The sequence below is a fragment of the Coregonus clupeaformis genome, chromosome 31 (genome assembly GCF_020615455.1).
Source record: "Coregonus clupeaformis isolate EN_2021a chromosome 31, ASM2061545v1, whole genome shotgun sequence".
NCBI lineage: Eukaryota > Metazoa > Chordata > Actinopteri > Salmoniformes > Salmonidae > Coregonus > Coregonus clupeaformis.
Window position 1 is genome coordinate 29,511,512 of NC_059222.1, and position 19,784 is coordinate 29,531,295.

Here is a 19,784-nt window from a genome sequence, read left to right on the forward strand (position 1 = left end):
GTTGGGTTAGCCTGCTGCCGGTCTCATGTGTTTTGGGGTGTAATTGCCTGCTCTCTGGGCGAATGATGCCATAATGAAGGAATAACTCATGTCTGAGATGGAGAGGACACATGGTCAGCGGTGTGTGTGTGTCCTTGTCTTATCTCCTGCTCATCCATTAACATTGCTAAATCATGTGGAGGGCAATTCTTGGATGGCGTCCTGTCATGAACAGAGTCTAATGTAGGCTACTACGTGTAGTGAAATTGGACAGAGTTTGTGTAAAGGCATCACTCTACTGTCAAGATGTGCTGTATCAGTATCAGCCCTATTCTTGTTACCTGATGTTTTTTTCCCTAACTTATTGTTGTAACATATCTTACTCTTTCCTCTCTAAAGTATTCAATAGAGTTAGAGTTGTGGGGGAGGAAGGAGGGGGACGTGGTGGTTAAGCTGAGGTGAGAACACCAGATGAACTCACTAGTTCAGTGACAGCATGGGAGACAGATGTGTAAATCCTGTTATGAGATCACATCCAGCGTCTGGGAAGGAGAAATCATCTCTAATTACAGGTGTCTGGCTTCATCGCTGAGAGAGAGAGCGAGAGAGAGAGAGAGAGAGAGGGAGAGAGAGAGAGAGGGAGAGAGAGAGAGAGAGAGAGAGAGAGAGAGAGAGAGAGAGAGAGAGAGAGAGAGAGAGAGAGAGAGAGAGAGAGAGAGGGAGAGAGAGAGAGAGAGAGAGAAGGGGAACCCTGAGGTGTGAAATCAGACTGTATTGTATTGTGTGGGAGGAGAGAGAAGCATGACAATCAGAGAAAACACCAAACTCTGACCTCAGAACACTCAGAACACTGAGACATAGGACTTTCTTAGTTTGTTTGTTTATTCTTTAGTTTGTCAGTTTGTTTTGTTTGTTTGTTGGTTTTCAGTCATTGATTCATTGGATTGATTCATTAGATTGATTGATTGATTCATTCATTCATTAATTCGTTCATTCATTCATACATTCACCAAAACTAGAAAAAAGTGTGATATTTTCTCTCTAAATTAAGATGTTGTATACATTGTAGGGGTCCCGACACCAGCAATCTGATCTATCGAAGACAGAGCACACATTCACATATTCTCCTCCTCAAAATACACACTGAAAAATTAAGGGTTCCTCAAGGGTTCTTTGGGAAGGGTGATGATTCTATTTGGAACCATACAGACCCAAAGAACACTTTGAGCCCTTCAATGGTTCTTTGCAGTTCAAAAAATGGTTATTTCCTCTTCCTCTTCCTCCTCTTTTTTTTTTTGTTTTTTTTCGTACATATTTCCCTATCACACTTTTCATCCTTCTACTAAATATACTTTCCTGCAACCCGCCTCACTCAATGTGGACAGGTTTCCCGTTTGCGACGACCACAAAGATCCTTCTGCTAGCCCCGGCCCGCTAGCACACGCAAACAACAGGCGTGCTTCCTGATCGCCTGTGCTATAACACCAATTCGAACTGCTCTCGGACTTACATATTGCTGTTCACTGGACCTTTACACGGTACCCTGTCCTGTTTATCTGTTTAGCCTCAGCCCAAACTTTCATCGCCATTACCAGTTGTTGTCTTAGCTCTCTCAAATAACACCTGTGATTGCTTTATGCCTCTCTCCCATGTCAATATGCCTTGCCTATTGCTGTTCCAGTTAGTTCTTATTATACAATTTCACTGTAGAGCCCCAAGTCCCTCTCAAACTGCCTCAAATGGCTCCTTTGTTCCACCCCCCATACACGCGGAGACCGGCTCAATCGGTGCCTCCAGTGATGCTATCTCTTTCATTGTTACCCAACGCTTAGGTTTACCTCCACTGTACTCATATCCTTCCATATCCTTGTCTGTACATAATGCCCTGAATCTATTCTACAACGCCCGGAAATCTTCCCCTTTTATTATCTGTACCCAACGCAGTAGAAGACCAGTTCTTAAAGCCTTTAGCAGTACCCTTATTCTAGTCCTCCTCTGTTCCTCTGGTGATGTAGAGGTTAACCCTGGCAGCCCCCAGTGTCACTCCCACTCCCCAGGAGCTATCATTTGTTGACTTCTGTAACCATAAAAGCATTGGTTTTTTGCATGTTAACATCAGAAGCCTCCTCCCTAAGTTTTAGTTATTCACTGTGTTAGAACACTCCGCCAACCCTGATGTTCTAGCAGTGTCTGAATCCTGGCTTAGGAAGGCCACCAAAAATTCAGAAATGTCCATCCCCAACTACAACATTTTCCGTCTAGATAGAACTGCCAAAGGGGGTGAAGTTGCAATCTACTGTAGAGATAGCCTGCAGAGCTCTATCATACTATCCAGGTCTGTGCCCAAACAGTTTGAGCTCCTACTTCTAAAAATCCACCTTTCCAGGAATAAGTCTCTCACTGTTGCCGCTTGCTTCAGACCCCCCTCAGCCCCCAGCTGTGCCCTGGACACCATATATGAATTGATTGCACCCCATCTATCCTCAGAGTTCGTACTGCTTGGTGACCTAAACTGGGATATGCTTAACACCCCGGCCATCCTACAATCCAAACTAGATGCCCTCAATCTCACACAAATTATCAAGGAACCTACCAGGTACAACCCTAAATCCGTAAACATGGGCACCCTTATAGATATCATCCTGACTAACTTACCCTCTAAATACACCTCCGCTGTCTTCAACCAGGATCTCAGCGATCACTGCCTCATTGCCTGTGTCCGTAACGGGTCCGCGGTCAAACGACCACCCCTCATCACTGTCAAACGCTCCCTAAAACACTTTAGTGAGCAGGCCTTCCTAATTGACCTGGCCCAGGTATCCTGGATGAATATCGATCTCATTCCGTCAGTAGAGGATGCCTGGTTGTTCTTTAAAAGTGCTTTCCTCTCAATCTTAAATAAGCATGCCCCATAAAACAAATTCAGAACTAAGAACAGATACAGTGAGGGAAAAAAGTATTTGATCCCCTGCTGATTTTGTATGTTTGCCCACTGACAAAGAAATGATCAGTCTATAATTTTAATGGTAGGTTTATTTGAACAGTGAGAGACAGAATAACAACAACAAAAATCCAGAAAAACGCATGTCAAAAATTGTATAAATTGATTTGCATTTTAATGAGGGAAATAAGTATTTGACTCCTCTGCAAAACATGACTTAGTACTTGGTGGCAAAACCCTTGTTGGCAATCACAGATTTCAGACGTTTATTGTTGTTGGCCACCAGGTTTGCACACATCATAGGAGGGATTTTGTCCCACTCCTCTTTGCAGATCTTCTCCAAGTCATTAAGGTTTCGAGGCTGACGTTTGGCAACTCGAACCTTCAGCTCCATCCACAGATTTTCTATGGGATTAAGGTCTGGAGACTGGCTAGGCCACTCCAGGACCTTAATGTGCTTCTTCTTGAGCCACTCCTTTGTTGCCTTGGCCGTGTGTTTTGGGTCATTGTCATGCCCATCCACGACCCATTTTCAATGCCCTGGCTGAGGGAAGGAGGTTCTCACCCAAGATTTGACGGTACATGGCCCCGTCCATCATCGCTTTGACGCTGTGAAGTTGTCCTGTCCCCTTAGCAGAAAAACACCCCCAAAGCATAATGTTTCCACCTCCATGTTTGACGTTGGGGATGGTGTTCTTGGGGTCATAGACAGCAGTCCTCCTCCTCCAAACACGGCGAGTTGAGTTGATGCCAAAGAGCTCCATTTTGGTCTTGTCTGACCACAACACTTTCACCCAGTTCTCCTCTGAATCATTCAGATGTTCATTGGCAAACTTCAGACGGGCATGTACAGTATATGTGCTTTCTTGAGTAGGGGGACCTTGCGGGCGCTGCAGGATTTCAGTCCTTCATGGCGTAGTGTGTTACCAATTGTTTTCTTGGTGACTATGGTCCCAGCTGCCTTGAGATCATTGACAAGATCCTACCGTGTAGTTCTGGGCTGATTCCTCACCGTTCTCATGATCATTGCAACTGCACAAGGTGAGATCTTGCATGGAGCCCCAGGCCGAGGGAGATTGACAGTTCTTTTGTGTTTCTTCCATTTGCGAATAATCGCACCAACTGTTGTCACCTTCTCACCAAGCTGCTTGGCAATGGTCTTGTAGCCCATTCCAGCCTTGTGTAGGTCTACAATCTTGTCCCTGACATCCTTGGAGAGCTCTTTGGTCTTGGCCATGGTGGAGAGTTTGGAATCTGATTGATTGATTGCTTCTATGGACAGGTGTCTTTTATACAGGTAACAAGATGAGATTAGGAGCACTAAGTGTGCACAGAGTGTGCTCCACACAGAGTGTGCTCCTAATCTCAGCTCGTTACCTGTATAAAAGACACCTGGGAGCCAGAAATCTTTCTGATTGAGAGGGGGTCAAATACTTATTTCCCACATTAAAATGCAAATCAATTTATAACATTTTTGACATGTGTTTTCTGGATTTTTTGGTTGGTATTCTGTCTCTCACTGTTCAAATAAACCTACCATTAAAATTATAGACTGATCATTTATTTTTCAGTGGGCAAACGTACAAAATCAGCAGGGGATCAAATACTTTTTTCCCTCACTGTATAGCCCCTCGTTCTCCTCAGACTTGACTGCCCTTGACCAGCACAAAAACATCCTGTGGCGTACTGCATTAGCATCGAATAGCCCCCACGATATGCAACTTTTCAGGGAAATTAGGAAACAATATACACAAGCAGTTAGGAAAGCAAAGGCTAGCTTTTTCAAACAGAAATTTGCATCCTGTAGCACTAACTCCAAAAAGTTTTGGGACACTGTAAAGTCCATGGAGAATAAGAGCACCTCCTCTCAGCTGCCCACTGCACTGAGGCTAGGAAACTATCACCACCGATAAATCTACAATAATCGATAATTTCAACAAGCATTTTGCTACGGCTGGCCATGTTTTCCACCTGGCTACCATTACCCCAGCCACCAGCTCTGCACCCTCCGCTGCAACTTGCCCATGCCCCCCGCTTCTCCTTCACACAAATTCAGACAGCTGATGTTCTGAAAGAGCTGCAAAATCTGGACCCCTACAAATCATCTGGGCAAGACAATCTGGACCCTTTCTTTCTCAAATTAGCCACCGAAATTGTCGCAACCCCTATTACTAGCCTGTTCAACCTCTCTTTCATAACGTCTGAGATCCCCAGAGATTGGAAAGCTGCCGCGGTCATCCTCCTCTTCAAAGGGGGTGACACTCTAGATCCAAACTGTTACAGACCTATATCCATCCTGCCCTGCCTTTCAAAAGTTTTTGAAAGCCAAGGTCCTAAACGATATTATAACCGCGATCGATAATAGACAGTACTGTGCAGCCATCTTCATCGACCTGGCCAAGGCTTTCGACTCTGTCAACCACCGCATTCATATTGGCAGACTAAATAGCCTTGGTTTCTCAAATGACTGCCTCGCCTGGTTCACCAACTACTTCTCAGATAGAGTTCAATGTGTCAAATCGGAGGGCCTGTTGTCTGGACCTATGGCAGTCTCTATGGGGGTGCCACAGGGTTCAATTCTTGGGCCGACTCTTTTCTCTGTGTATATCAATGATGTCGCTCTTGTTGCTGTTGTTGATTCTCAGATCCACCTCTACGCAGACGACACCATTTTGTATACATCTGGCACTTCATTGGACACTGTGTTAACAAACCTCCAAACGAGCTTCAATGCCATACAACACTCCTTCCGTGCCTTCAACTGCTCTTAAACACAAGTAAAACTAAATGCATGCTCTTCAATCGAACGCTGCTGGCACCTGCCCACCCGACTAGAATCACTACTCTCGACGGGTATGACCTTGAGTATGTGGACAACTACAAATAAACTCTCCTTCCAGACTCACATTAAGCATATCCAATCCAAAGTTAAATCTAGAATTGGCTTCCTATTTCGCAACAAAGCCTCCTTCACTCATGCTGCCAAACATGCCCTCGTAAAACTGACTATCGTACAGATCCTTGACTTCGGCGATGTAATTTACAAAATAGCCTCCAACACTCTACTCAGCAAATTGGATATAGTCTATCACAGTGCCATCCATTTTGTCACCAAAGCCCCATATACTACCCACCACTATGACCTGTACGCTCTTGTTGGCTGGTCCTCACTACATATTCGTCGCCAAACCCACTGGCTCCAGGCCATCTATAAATCACTGCTAGGCAAATCCCAGCCTTATCTTAGCTCATTGGTCACCATAGCAATACCCACCCGTAGTAGGCGCTCCAGCAGGTATATCTCACTGGTCATCCCCAAAGCCAACACCTCCTTTGGCCGCCATTCCTTCCAGTTCTCTGCTGCCAATGACTGGAACGAACTGCAAAAATCTCTGAAGCTGGAGACTCTTATCTCACTAGCTTTAAGCATCAGTTGTCAGAGCACCTTACCGATCACTGCACCTGAAATTAGCCCACCCAACTACCTCATCCCCATATTGTTATTTATTTTGCTAATTTGCACCCCAGTATCTCTATTTGCACATCATCTCTTGCACATCTATCATTCCAGTGTTAATACTAATTGTAATTATTTTGCACTATGGCCTATTTATTGCCTTACCTCCATAACTTGCTACATTTGCACACACTGTTTATATATTTCTGTTGTATTTTTTTTCAACTTTATGTTTTGTTTTACTCCATATGTTGTTTTTATCGCACTGCTTTGCTTTATCTTGGCCAGGTCGCAGTTGTAAATGAGAACTTTTTCTCAACTGGCTTACCTGGTTAAATAAAGGTGAAATAAAAAATAAAATAGCACCATACAGGTTCCATTTAGAATCTTATGAGCATGGTTCTTTATAGAACCTTCAAAAAAAGGTTACATGTAGCACCGAAAAGGGTTCCGCTATGGTTACAAGCCAAATAACCGTTATTTGGCATTATATAGAACAATTTGTTTTTAGTGTGTAAAATACCAAACTGTCAATTGAACAGATCAGTTTGAATTTATTAAACTCAATATTGACTCGATAAGATAAATACAGAGTTATGACAGACTTATTCCTTAATTGATTCACCCCAGCTGTCATTGAGGGGTCAGACTTTATGAGAATGTACTGTCTGATTCCCACAGCTATAATTATTTAATCAGTTCTTCTCAAACTTACATAAAGTTATGCTGTGGTTAACTTTAAGACCAGTAGTCAGAATTACAGTATATCAATTCTCACTGAGATATATCAAGGCTTTTAGATGCTGTGATGAGTTCTTTATTTTTGCTGCTGAATTTTAGATCATTAATTTTGCAACACAGCAATCTTTAAGCACCATCGCAATTGGAGGTTGATGCATTTTCATTACGTTCATAATAAAGGAATTACAATCCAACTTCGTCTAGACGTAATGAATATGCTCATTGCCATTATGAATGGGATAACTTTATACAGTATATCATCCATTAAGTATTCATGTGTGGAGACGGTAATGATTTTCATTTTCTCAGTCATAAACTCAATTATAAACCGATAAAACTTTCAGACATAGGTTTGGGTTGTTTGTGCCTTCTGACAATAAACAGTGCAGCAATCACACCTTGGTTGTCAATGACAATAATTTAAGCCAGGGGTGCACAACTCCAGTCCTCGAGGCCTACACTCTAGATTTGTGTTGCTCCTTGGCACGTAATTGATCAATTAATGTCACTGATTGCCCAGTGATAAGTCTGTGATTAAAAGCTAATAAAGATATTTAGCCTATTTGGCCACAAGTTTGCAGTTACTTTAAAAAGGCACTTTGCTTTGTCCACTGCTGGCATTTAAAACACATCTGCTGTTCTATATTCTCCTTCATGGAAGTTTGTACCTATGATTTGTACCAGCGGAGCCCTGTATTCAGCCAAGCCATGTCATAAAATATATATAGGCCTACAGTATACTTTAGTTACTGTGGTAAGTGATTTCTTACTCTGGTCCATGTAGAACAGTCCATATAGAGCATATTGACTTGTTTATGGAAAGTGCAAAACCCTTTGCAACACACATACTGAATTGATCATGGTCCAAAGCTTTTTTTGTTTGGGGAATCAGTTTATACAGAAGTTTGGAGATGTGCTGTATGCGTTGCCAGCTGTTACATCATCATGGTTGCAGTGCAGATGATGGTCAAAGATAGACAGAGAGACAGAGAGAGAGAGAGAGAGAGAGAGAGAGAGAGAGAGAGAGAGAGAGAGAGAGAGAGAGAGAGAGAGAGAGAGAGAGAGAGAGAGAGAGAGAGAGAGTGTGGGGGGGGGGCACTAGAACAGTCTGCAGCACCCGGCCTCACCCTTCTAGAATCTGAAGTCAAATGTCTACTGTTTGCTGATGATCTGGTGCTTCTGTCACCGACCAAGGAGGGCCTACAGCAGCATCTAGATCTTCTGCACAGATTCTGTCAGACCTGGACCCTGATAGTAAATCTCAGTAAGAGAAAGATAATGGTGTTCCAAAAAAGGTCCAGTTGCCAGGACCACCAATTCAAATTCCATCTAGACACCGTTGCCCTAGAGCACACAAAAAACTATACATACCTCGACCTAAACATCAGCGCCACAGGTAACTTCCACAAAGCTGTGAACGATCTGAGAGACAAGGCAAGAAGGGCCTTCTATGCCATCAAAAATAACATAAAATTCGACATACCAGTTAGGATCTGGCTAAAAATACTTGAATCAGTTATAGAACCCATTGCCCTTTATGGTTGTGAGGTCGTGGGTCCGCTCACCAACCAAGAATTCACAAAATGGGACAAACACCAAATTGAGACAACGAACAACACCAAATAATGCATGCAGAGCAGAATTAGGCCGATACCCACTAATTATCAAAATCCAGAAAAGAGCCGTTAAATTCTATAACCACTTAAAAGGAAATGATTCCCAAACCTTCCATAACAAAGCCATCACCTACAGAGAGATGCACTTGTAGAAGAGTCCCCTAAGCAAGCTGGTCCTGGGGCTCTGTTCACAAACACAAACAGACACCACAGAGCCCCAGGACAACAACACAGTTAGACCCAACCAAATCATGAGCAAACAAAAAGATAATTACTTGACACATTGGAAAGAATAAACAAAAAAACTGAGCAAACTAGAATGTTATTTGGCCCTAAACAGAGAGTACACAGTGGCAGAATACCTGACAACTGTGACTGACCCAAACTTAAGGAAAGCTTTGACTATGTACAGACTCAGCGAGCATAGTCTTGCTATTGAGAAAGGCCGCCGTAGGCAGACCTGGCTCTCAGGAGAAGACAGGCTACAGTATGTGCACACTGCCCACAAAATAAGGTGGAAACTGAGCTGCACTTCCTAACCTCCTGCCAAATGTATGACCATATTAGAGACATATATTTACCTCAGATTACACAGATCCACAAAGAATTTGAAAACAAACCCAATTTTTATAAACTCCCATGAAATACCATTGTGTGCCATCACAGCAGCAAGATTTGTGACCTGTTGCCACAAGAAAAGGGCAATCGGTGAAGAACAAACACCATTGTAAATACAACCCATATTTATGTTTATTTATTTTCCCATTTGGACTTTAACTATTTGCACATTGTTACAACACTGTATATATACATAATATGACATTTGAAATGTCTTTATTCTTTTGGAACTTCTGAGTGTAATGTTTACTGTTAATTTTTATTGTTTATTTCACTTTTGCTTACTATCTACTTCACTTGCTTTGGCAATGTTAACATATGTTTCCCATGCCAATAAAGCCCTTAAATTGAATTGAATTGAATTGAATTGAATTGAGAGAGAGAGAGAGAGAGAGAGAGAGAGAGAGAGAGAGAGAGAGAGAGAGAGAGAGAGAGAGAGAGAGAGAGAGAGAGAGAGAGACAGAGAGAGAGAGAGAGAGAGAGAGAGAGAGAGAGAGAGAGAGAGAGAGAGAGAGAGAGAGAGAGAGAGAGAGAGAGAGAGAGAGAGAGAGGGTGAGAGAGAAGGCCTGAATCTTGGCAAGAGACTGCTCAGACTTTGCAGTCTTGTCCACTGACTCACTAGCTGAGGGGATTAGTACAGGGCCAAGCTAAAATGGTGGGCTGGTTTTTCTAACAACTTCATTGAAGGACAAACTGTGACCGAGGCGACAGTTTGCTGCTACAAAATCCCAGCATGACTCAGCTGATGCAATATACACACACACACAAACACACACACACCCAAGAGCATAGAAAACTGTGTGAAATTATTAAAGGTTAGAAAGGAGGACACAAACAGAATAATTATTGGAGAACTCGGATAACACAAAGCAAAGGCCTCAACATAAAGAGGGATTTAAATCTGTGAATTCTGAATTCTCTCAGTGCACAGCCAAAGCTGGATCTTTAACACACTGTAAAAATGGAAAGTCTCAAAACATGTAATGAAACCATGAAAAGTAGTGCACCTAAGCTGTGATCTGGTGTTTGGAGGGTGTTTGAATGTAAAATCAATGTAAATGTTTTAATACACAGAATGTGTTTTGAAACAGAAATTAAGTGGTTCTTCAACCTAAATATTAGTGTTTTTAAGAGAGTGTTGTGAAAACACTTTTTGGGGTTTCAGTGCATGTAACAGGCAGCATCAAAACACAAAAACTGTGTTTCTCATACAATCAATGATTTCGAAATGCAAATGGTTTATAGCCTAAATATTGATTGATGATAAGGGCCTATGGAGAATATTTTGTGTGGAATTCCAACTTTATTTAGACAGATTGGAAACAGGAGGGGCAGTCAGATGGTACATTTCATTGGAATTTTACCCACACAGCCATGCTGTAAGAAATTATTCTGGAGTGAACAAATAAAATACATATAGGCCTACTTAATAAAAATAATGCAAGTCGTGCAGAGCCTGTGGTCTAGCGGTAACGCACCACTCTCCCCACCGAAGACCAGGTTTAAATTCCTCGCTCCAATCCTTCAATCTGTTTCTCCCACCTATCTGTATCCCCTCTGTCATTTCATAACTGTCAAAATACCCCCAACATACAGTATATATATTCAAAAAAAAGTTATGCAAGTCGTTTCAATGATTTTTAAATTTAATTTTACAAAAATAATGGAAGAATGAATCCAACTTAATATGTTGCTCAAAATGTAAGTATCTTTCATGAGGATAACCAAAGAGAGAGAAAATTGAGTGATTGAACTCAATGGAAATCAATGGTTTTAATCACCTTGCATTTCCATTATTGCCAAGTGACTGTTTTTAGAGGATTGTGGGTAATTCAATTTGTTTTTAACTTTATGATTCTTTCACCCAATGTTGTATGCATGTTTGAAGAAAGAAAGGTATATTTCTATATTAGTATTAAGCTTGTTGTGCCATGAGGTGTAATGGATCATGATGAACAGATATCAGAACAGTCAGACAAATTGACGTTCAATGAGGAAAGCACCCATTCCCACATTCATGATTGTCAGCAGAAGAGGCACCAGCAGAATCCTCAAGTCTTGCAGTTCAACCTCCAGTTAGTGTTGGTAGTTTGCACCCTGGGATTGAAAATGCCTACCAAAAAAGTATATAATGGCAAATGATAAAATACATAAAACAATGTTAAGACACTTCAGAAAAGGGGATCTAATGCTGCACTAAATGGGATTCAAAACATCATAATGGTGTTTAGAAGCTTTTAGAGGGAGGAAACGATACCAAAACAGAAGCTATCTAATTCTGCACTATACAGGACTCAAAACACCAAATTAGTGTTTTCAATATTTTCTGTTAGTGCTGCCAGTCCCTGGCAAGGTGTTGGACAACACTTGATTAAGTGTTGTTACAACACATCATTTAACGTTTCAAAACATCTCAGGATGATATGTTTCAATACTCCAGCAATGTTAAGGTTTCGTCCCCTTCAAGTTGGTGGCAGCTCAGTTGCCACTAGTTTTGGTGTTACAAAGCACTTCATTTTAACAGTGCAGTTTTGAAGTGGCCACAAAGGTGTGTGTGTCTGTGTGTGTGTGTGTGTGTGTGGTTGTGTGTGTTTGTGTGTGTTTGTGTAGTCTATGTTTGCATTCAAACCAATCATAAGCAGATTTATCGGGCCATTATGTGACAATGGTGCCACCCTGCCCTTGTATGATAGGCCCTCGTTCTCAAGGCTCATGGTGACAGCCTGGGTGACAGTGAGCGGCAGCCCCTGACAGATACAGCACCAGTCACACCATGAATCTGTCAGAGAGAGAGAGAAGGAACAAGAGAGGGAGAGAATGGAGAGAGAGAGAGAGAGAGAGAGAGAGAGAGAGAGAGAGGCAGAGAGAGAGGAGGGAGAGAGGAAGGGGTGGAGAGATAAATAAAGAGGCTGACATCCCACATAAAAAAATACACTACAGTTTACTATAGAATTCTGTAGTAAACTGTAGTATAAGGTGGAATACTATACTACACACCGTAGTATCCCTCGATCATGTGTAGTACTTACTATAGAATGTTGTAGTAAAGTGTAAATACCACAGTCATGTCTGAAAAAATACTACAGTCCGCAAAAACACTACACATTATTTAATATACCCTGCCCATTCCCCTCCCCCATATCCCAATTTGTACCACCCATAAGTGAGAAACCTACATGTGTCACGACCTGTTCAGGCAGGCTTCGGTGTTCATCGTCACCGGCCTTCTAGCCACTGCCGCTCCTCATCTCATCATTCCATTTGTTTTGTCTTGTTTATTACATACACTTGGTTCATATCCCCTCATCAGTACCTGTATATGTGTTCCCTCTGCACCCTTGTCTTTGTGTGTGATTGTTTATTTGTGGAGGTTTGATTAGCTCAGTGGAGCTCTTTGTATTTTGTATCGCCGGGTTATTTTCACCCGTGTGCTTCGTTGTTTTCCAGTGCGCCTGTTTTCCGCAATGTAGTGTTTGACGCATTGCTGTGTAATACTGTGTTTCGGAATAAACCTATTCTGTGATTTGCCCTCCTGCGCCGGACTCACCACAACATGAGTATAGACGATATTGTGTTCCATACAGTTTATAGAAAAGAGCAGATGCGCTGAACTGTCCGTTCAGACCTACCTACCTACAGGTTAAGGAACATTTTCTCTTTTAGTATTTATCCAGTAGGTTTTCTAAAGGAGAAAGCCTCCACTTCTATGTCAAAGATAATAAAACAAAAACACTATAGTAAATACTACAGTAATGTCTGCAAAAACACTACAGTAGATACTACAGTATATTACAGTCCGCAATAAAAACACTACAGTATACTACAGTCCGCAAAAACACTGCAATAAATACTACAGTATACACTATAGTTAACTGTAAATACTACAGCATACTACAGTATACTACACTAAAGTCAGCAAAAACACTACAGTAGTTATACCATTACTATAGTATCTTTTCATGTGGGATAACAGACAAATAAATTAGTGATTAGGTGGCTTGTGAGAAAATAAAAAAAAATAAGAAGGAAAGATGAGGCAGGTAAACAAGGGAAAGACCATTAGAATAAAGGGAGAAAATAAGGGACGAGGGAAGGGAGAGGAGAAGCTAATGGAGGTGAGGACGTGAAAAGAGAGCGGCCATTTGTTATTTATTCAACAGATTTGATCTCATTCTATTGGTCTCTTGTTCGTACTGATAATGTGATTTAAAGCCCTCTGTATGTTCATAATTATCACATGGGCAAATTTAAATATATATTTTTTACCATTATTAATATCACAAGTGTTTGACCTGGATTCTAAATTGACTCATATGTGGTTTTATATGAGTATTCATGCAAAATCTATCCCTCCACTTACCCTTTCTCTCTATGTAATCCTGTTAATTATATATTCCTTATTTAATGAAATCTGGATTACAATTCAATCGGTACACTGTTAGAATCTAGTTTATATTTAAAACCTTAATACAGTGAAAATGTGCACACATAATACAGACTACATTGTAAACTTGTATCCAGTTTACAATGCATCACGTTTACAATGCAGTAATCCTGTTTTCATGACTGCAGCTCCACAAACCTGCACCAATCAGATGAGAACACAGGTACTTGATCTTGGGTAAACCATAGAATTAGCAATTCGAATATTTGTAAAAAAGGCCGTCCTGTTCCCCTCCTTTCTACAAAAATTTCCCTCACAGTCCCTTCAGTTTCCCTTGAGTCCCGTTAGTTTGGCTGTTTAGCCTACCTTAGTTATCCATCACCCATCATAGCACTGCCATTCCCAACCAATCAGAGCACTTGGAAAGGCGCATCTGGACACTGCACCCACCCACTCAGGTCAGACTGTTATCGTTGTGGTGCATCAAATCAAAATCAAATTTGATTTGTCACATGCGCCAAATACAACAGGTGTAGACCTTACCGTGAAATGCTTACTTACAAGCCCTTAACCAACAATGCAGTTCATGTATAGTAACCCTAGGTGTAAAATAGTAAATAATGACTATTTCTCAGGAAGTTTTAAACTGTCAAGAGGAGTAAAACAAGGTTGTCCACTATCAGCATATCTATTTATTATGGCCATCGAAATGTTAGCTATTAAAATCAGATCCAACAATAATATCAAGGGATTAGAAATCCAGGGCTAAAAAACAAAGGTGTCATTGTATGCTGATGATTCATGTTTTCTTTTAAATCCACAACTTGAATCCCTCCACAGCCTCATAGAGGATCTAGATACATTTTCTAACTCTCTGGATGTCACGATCGTCGTAAGTAACGGACCAAGGCGCAGCGTGATATGCGTACATCTTTTAATGAGTACTATTACAATACAACAAAACAACAAAAGGATACGTGAAGTCCTAAGGTAACAAAACACCAACCTACACGGAACAAGATCCCACAAAAGACAAGTGCCAAACAGGCTGCCTAAGTATGGTGCCCAATCAGAGACAACGAGACACAGCTGTCTCTAATTGGGAACCACCCCAGCCAACATAGAAACACATAAACTAGAACAAGAACACATAGAAAACAAACATAGACACTACACATATAAACTAACACCCTGGCTCAACATATAAGAGTCCCCAGAGCCAGGGCGTGACAGTACCCCCCCCCAAAGGCGCGGACTGCGACCGCGCCAACATAAACCCAACAGGGGAGGGGCTGGGTGGGCATTCCACCTCGGAGGTGGATCCGGCTCCGGGCGTGACCACCACCCTCTAACAACCCCCCCGTAGCGCCCCTGGTCTGGTCTGGCCCCGCTGGCTGGAGCTGGACTGGACATCGGTGGAGCGGATTGCTTAGGCTCCGGTGTGGAGCAGCTGACCGGTACCTGACCAGGCACCGGTGAAACAGGCACGGGCTGTGCCGGACTGACGACGCACACCACAGGCTTGGTGCGGGGAGCAGGGACGGGCCGGACCGGGCTGGCGACGCGCACCACAGGCTTGGTGCGGGGAGCAGGAACAGGCCAGACCGGGCTGGCGACGCGCACCACAGGCTTGGTGCGAGGGGCAGGAACAGGCCGGGCCGGGCTGGCGACGCGCACCACAGGCTTGGTGCGAGGGGCAGGAACAGGCCGGGCCGGGCTGGCGACGCGCACCACAGGCTTGGTGCGTGGGGCAGGAACAGGCCGGGCCGGGCTGGCAACGCGCATCACAGGCTTGGTGCGAGGGACAGGAACAGGCCGGACCGTACTGGGAACACACACCACTGGCCTTGTGCGGGGATCAGGAACGGGCCGGACCGGACTGGTAACACACCCCAGTACCTCTCGCCGTGCCTCTACACTCTCCTTCCCTCTAATGACCAATGGCCCCCGTAACCTGTTGGCCTTCTCTCCTAGTCCATAATCTCGCCCTGTAGCTGCCTCCAGCAGCCCCGTCGTCCATGCCGTGTGCACCCCCCAAAAATGTATTGGGGTTGCCTCTCACCTGTCCGACGACGGCCCGGTTGGCGCCACTTCTCCTCTCCTGCCTGGGTCTCCCCCTTCATCGCCCTCCGGTAACGGACGGCCTCCTCCTCCGTTATCCTTCCCCAACCGAGGAGGACATCTACCAACGTTACCTCCGGCGTTTGCTCCTGGAAACGCTGCTTGGTCCTGTTTTGGTGGGATCTTCTGTCACGATCGTCGTAAGTAACAGACCAAGGCGCAGCGTGATATGCGTACATCTTTTAATGAGTACTATTACAATACAACAAAACAACAAAACGATACGTGAAGTCCTAAGGCAACAAAACACCAACCTACACGGAACAAGATCCCACAAAAGACAAGTGCCAAACAGGCTGCCTAAGTATGGTTCCCAATCAGAGACAACGAGACACAGCTGTCTCTAATTGGGAACCACCCCGGCCAACATAGAAACACATAAACTAGAACAAGAACACATAGAAAACAAAACATAGACACTACACATATAAACTAACACCCTGGCTCAACATATAAGAGTCCCCAGAGCCAGGGCGTGACACTGGATTACAACCAAATTATGATCATAAAAAAAAATAGATAAGATCTTGCTACCATGGAAAGGTCTATTTGTGGAAAAATCACCCTGATTAACTCTTTAGTAATATCCCAGTTTATCTATTTGCTTATGGTTTTGCCTACGCCTAGCGAACCGGTTTTTAAATTATATGAGAAAATAATATTCCATTTTATTTGGAACGGCAAGCCAGACAAAATTAAACGGCCCGATTTATATAATGAATATGAATTCGGTGTCACGGTTTCGGCCGAGGCTGCTCCTCTTCCTTGTTCGGGCGGACTTCGGCGGTCGTCGTCTCCGGAGTACTAGCTGCCACCGTTCGATGTTTCTTGTTCTTTTGGTTTTGTCTGTTCATAACACCTGTCCCTTATTTGTGTCTTGATTGTTCCCCTTATTTAGTTTGTTTGTTTGGGTCAGGTGTTATGCGTGATTGTTTATGTCAGCCTGCCTCTTCGAGTTTGTTCTCTCGTTGTGTTGTAGTTTACGAGAGCTCGCACTGTGTGCGCTTTTTCTTGTTTTTCCGCACTGTGTATTTCGTGCGTAATTGTTCACGCCACCCGGTTGGGTTGGCGACTTATACTTGTGTTTGGACTTAGTAAAGTTCTGTTGACGTCCTCCTGGTTTCCTGCGCCTGATTCCTATCATCCACCTACACCAGTCTGACAGAATCACGCATCCCAATGGAATCAGCAGGAGCGACCCGCGCCGACCGCCGATATGGGACGAACGTCTTCGTGGTCAGGAGGACCCGAATGAACCAAGTCTGTCACGCCCTGGAGAGGGTGATGAACACTCTACACCGATTGGAGACCAGCGGGGTGCCCACACCTCCAACCACCGACCCAGCTCCAGCGGTCAGCCCTCCCGGTTTCATCTCCGGAACCCAGTGGGATTCGGCTCTCGCTCCCGAGGGCGTCGACGGCTCCACCGCCGGGTGTCAAGGGTTCCTGCTGCAGGTGGAGCTCTACCTCGCCACCGTACACCCGGCGCCCTCGGGACACGAGAGCGTCTCAGCCCTCATCTCCTGTCTCACCGGCAAGGCGTTGGAGTGGGCCAACGCCGAGTGGAGGAGAATGGACGCCGCAACTACGAACTATGCGGAGTTCTCCCGCCGCTTCCGTGCTGTATTCGACCATCCACCAGAAGGGAAGGCGGCGGGGGAACGGCTGTTCTACCTCCGACAGGGGATGAGGAGCGCACAGGACTTTGCCTTAGAGTTCGGACCCTAGCGGCTGATGCAGGGGTGGAATGAGCGGGCCCTTATTGACCATTTCGCTGCAGCCTCCGAGAGGACGTCCAGCGAGAGTTGGCGTGCAGGGACACGACGTTAACTTTCGACCAACTGGTCGACATGGCCATCCGGCTGGATACCCTGCTCGCCACCCGTGGGCGTCCCGGAGGGGGGGGTTCGCCCATTCCACTCTCCAGCGCCTCCGAGCCGAGTCCTATGGAGCTCGGGGGTGCTGGCGCTGGGGAACGGAGGAGGAGGAGCCCACGGGGACCTGGCCCTTGCACCAACTGTGGTCGTGGAGGGCACACTGCGGCTAGGTGCTGGGGCGGGTCCTCCAGGGGAGGAGATGGCAGGTCTAGCATTGGGGGGTCCCCCCAGGTGAGTAGGCGCCCTGCTTACCCAGAGCTTTCTGTCGTGCACCTAACCTTGCCTGTTTGTTTCCCACAGGTTGCACCTCGTTCCCAGCATAAGGCGCTGGTAGATTCAGGCGCAGCTGGGAATTTTATAGATCGCCAGTTCTGTGTAGAGTTAGGGATTCCCCTCCTTCCAGTGGATAAGCCTTTTCCCGTCCATGCCCTAGATAGCCGTCCGTTAGGGTCTGGGTTGATTAGGGAGGTCACAGCACCACTTCAGATGATGGCGCAGGAGGGTCATGAGGAGAGAATTCAGCTTTATCTGATTGACTCTCCTGCGTATCCGGTGGTGCTGGGTCTTCCCTGGTTGATGACTCATGACCCTATTATTGGGTGGCGAGAGAAAGCTCTTAAAGGGTGGTCTGCTCAATGTGAGGGGCGGTGTCTGGGTGTTTCCATAGGGGCGACCTCGGTGGAGAGTCCGAATCTAATGCCAGCACTGCAGATTCCCCCGAGTATGAGGATTTGGCACTGGCGTTCAGTAAGACTAGGGGCTGCGCAGCTGCCGCCTCATAGACAGGGGGATTGTGCGATAGATCTCCAGTCAGGCGCAGCTCTCCGCGGAGCCATGTGTATCCCTTGTCTCAAGAGGAGAAAAAATCTATGGAGACATACATCTCTGAGTCTCTTAGACAGGGATACATACGGCCATCCGTTTCACCCGTTTCCTCAAGTTTCTTTTTGTGAAGAAGAAGGATGGAGGTCTGCGGCCGTGTATTGATTACCGCGGTCTCAATCAGATCACAGTGAAGTACAGCTATCCACTTCCTCTGATTGCGACTATGACGGAGTCACTGCACGGTGCGCAGTTCTTTACAAAATTGGATCTTAGGAGCGCATATAACTTGGTGCGCATCCGAAAGGGGGCGATGAATGGAAGACAGCGTTTAGCACGACTTCCGGGCACTACGAGTATCTAGTCATGCCATATGGGTTGATGAATGCTCCCTCAGTCTTCCAATCCTTCGTTGATGAGATTTTCCGGGACATGCAGGGACAGGGAGTGGTTGTGTACATCGACGACATTCTGGTGTATAGTCCTACCCGTGCTGAGCATGTAGCCCTGGTGCGCCGAGTATTGCGGAGGCTGTTGGAGCATGACCTATATGTCAAGGCAGAGAAATGTCTGTTTTTTCAGAAGTCGGTCTCCTTTCTGGGTTACCAGTTATCTGCGTCAGGGGTGAAGATGGAGGTAGACCGGGTGTCAGCTGTGCGTAATTGGCAGACCCCAACCACTGTGAAGGAGGTGCAACGGTTCTTGGGTTTTGCGAATTACTACCGGAGGTTTATCCGGGGTTTTGGACAGGTGGCAGCTCCCATAACGTTCTCTGTTAAAGGGGGGTCCGGTGCGCTTGCGGTGGTCAGCTGAGGCGGACAGGGCATTTGGGAGACTGAAGGACCTGTTTACCTCGGGCGCCGGTGTTGGCGCATCCGGATCCCTCTTTACCGTTCCAAGTAGAGGTGGACGCGTCAGAGGCCGGGATAGGGCCGTTCTTTCCCAGCGTTCTGGTACTCCACCTAAACTCCGTCCCTGTGCGTTCTACTCTAAGAAGCCTCAGTCCGGCGGAGCGGAATTATGACGTAGGAGACAGGGAGCTGTTAGCCGTGGTACAGGCCCTAAAGGTGTGGCGGCATTGGCTCGAGGGGGCTCAACACCCTTTCCTCATTCAAACTGACCATCGTAACCTGGAGTACATCCGGGCAGCTAGGAGACTGAATCCTCGCCAGGCTCGTTGGACTATGTTCCTGGCCCGGTTTGTGTTTAAGATCACATACATCCCTGG

General features: G+C 45.0%; 1 non-coding gene across 1 annotated transcript; it reads left to right on the forward strand.

Moving 5' to 3' along the window:
• The first annotated feature begins 12,997 nt into the window (after window positions 1-12,997).
• Window positions 12,998-13,052, forward strand: LOC121548114. Its single transcript, XR_005996604.1, has one exon. It is a non-coding gene; the product is annotated as a U7 small nuclear RNA (small nuclear RNA).
• The last annotated feature ends 6,732 nt before the right edge of the window (window positions 13,053-19,784 follow it).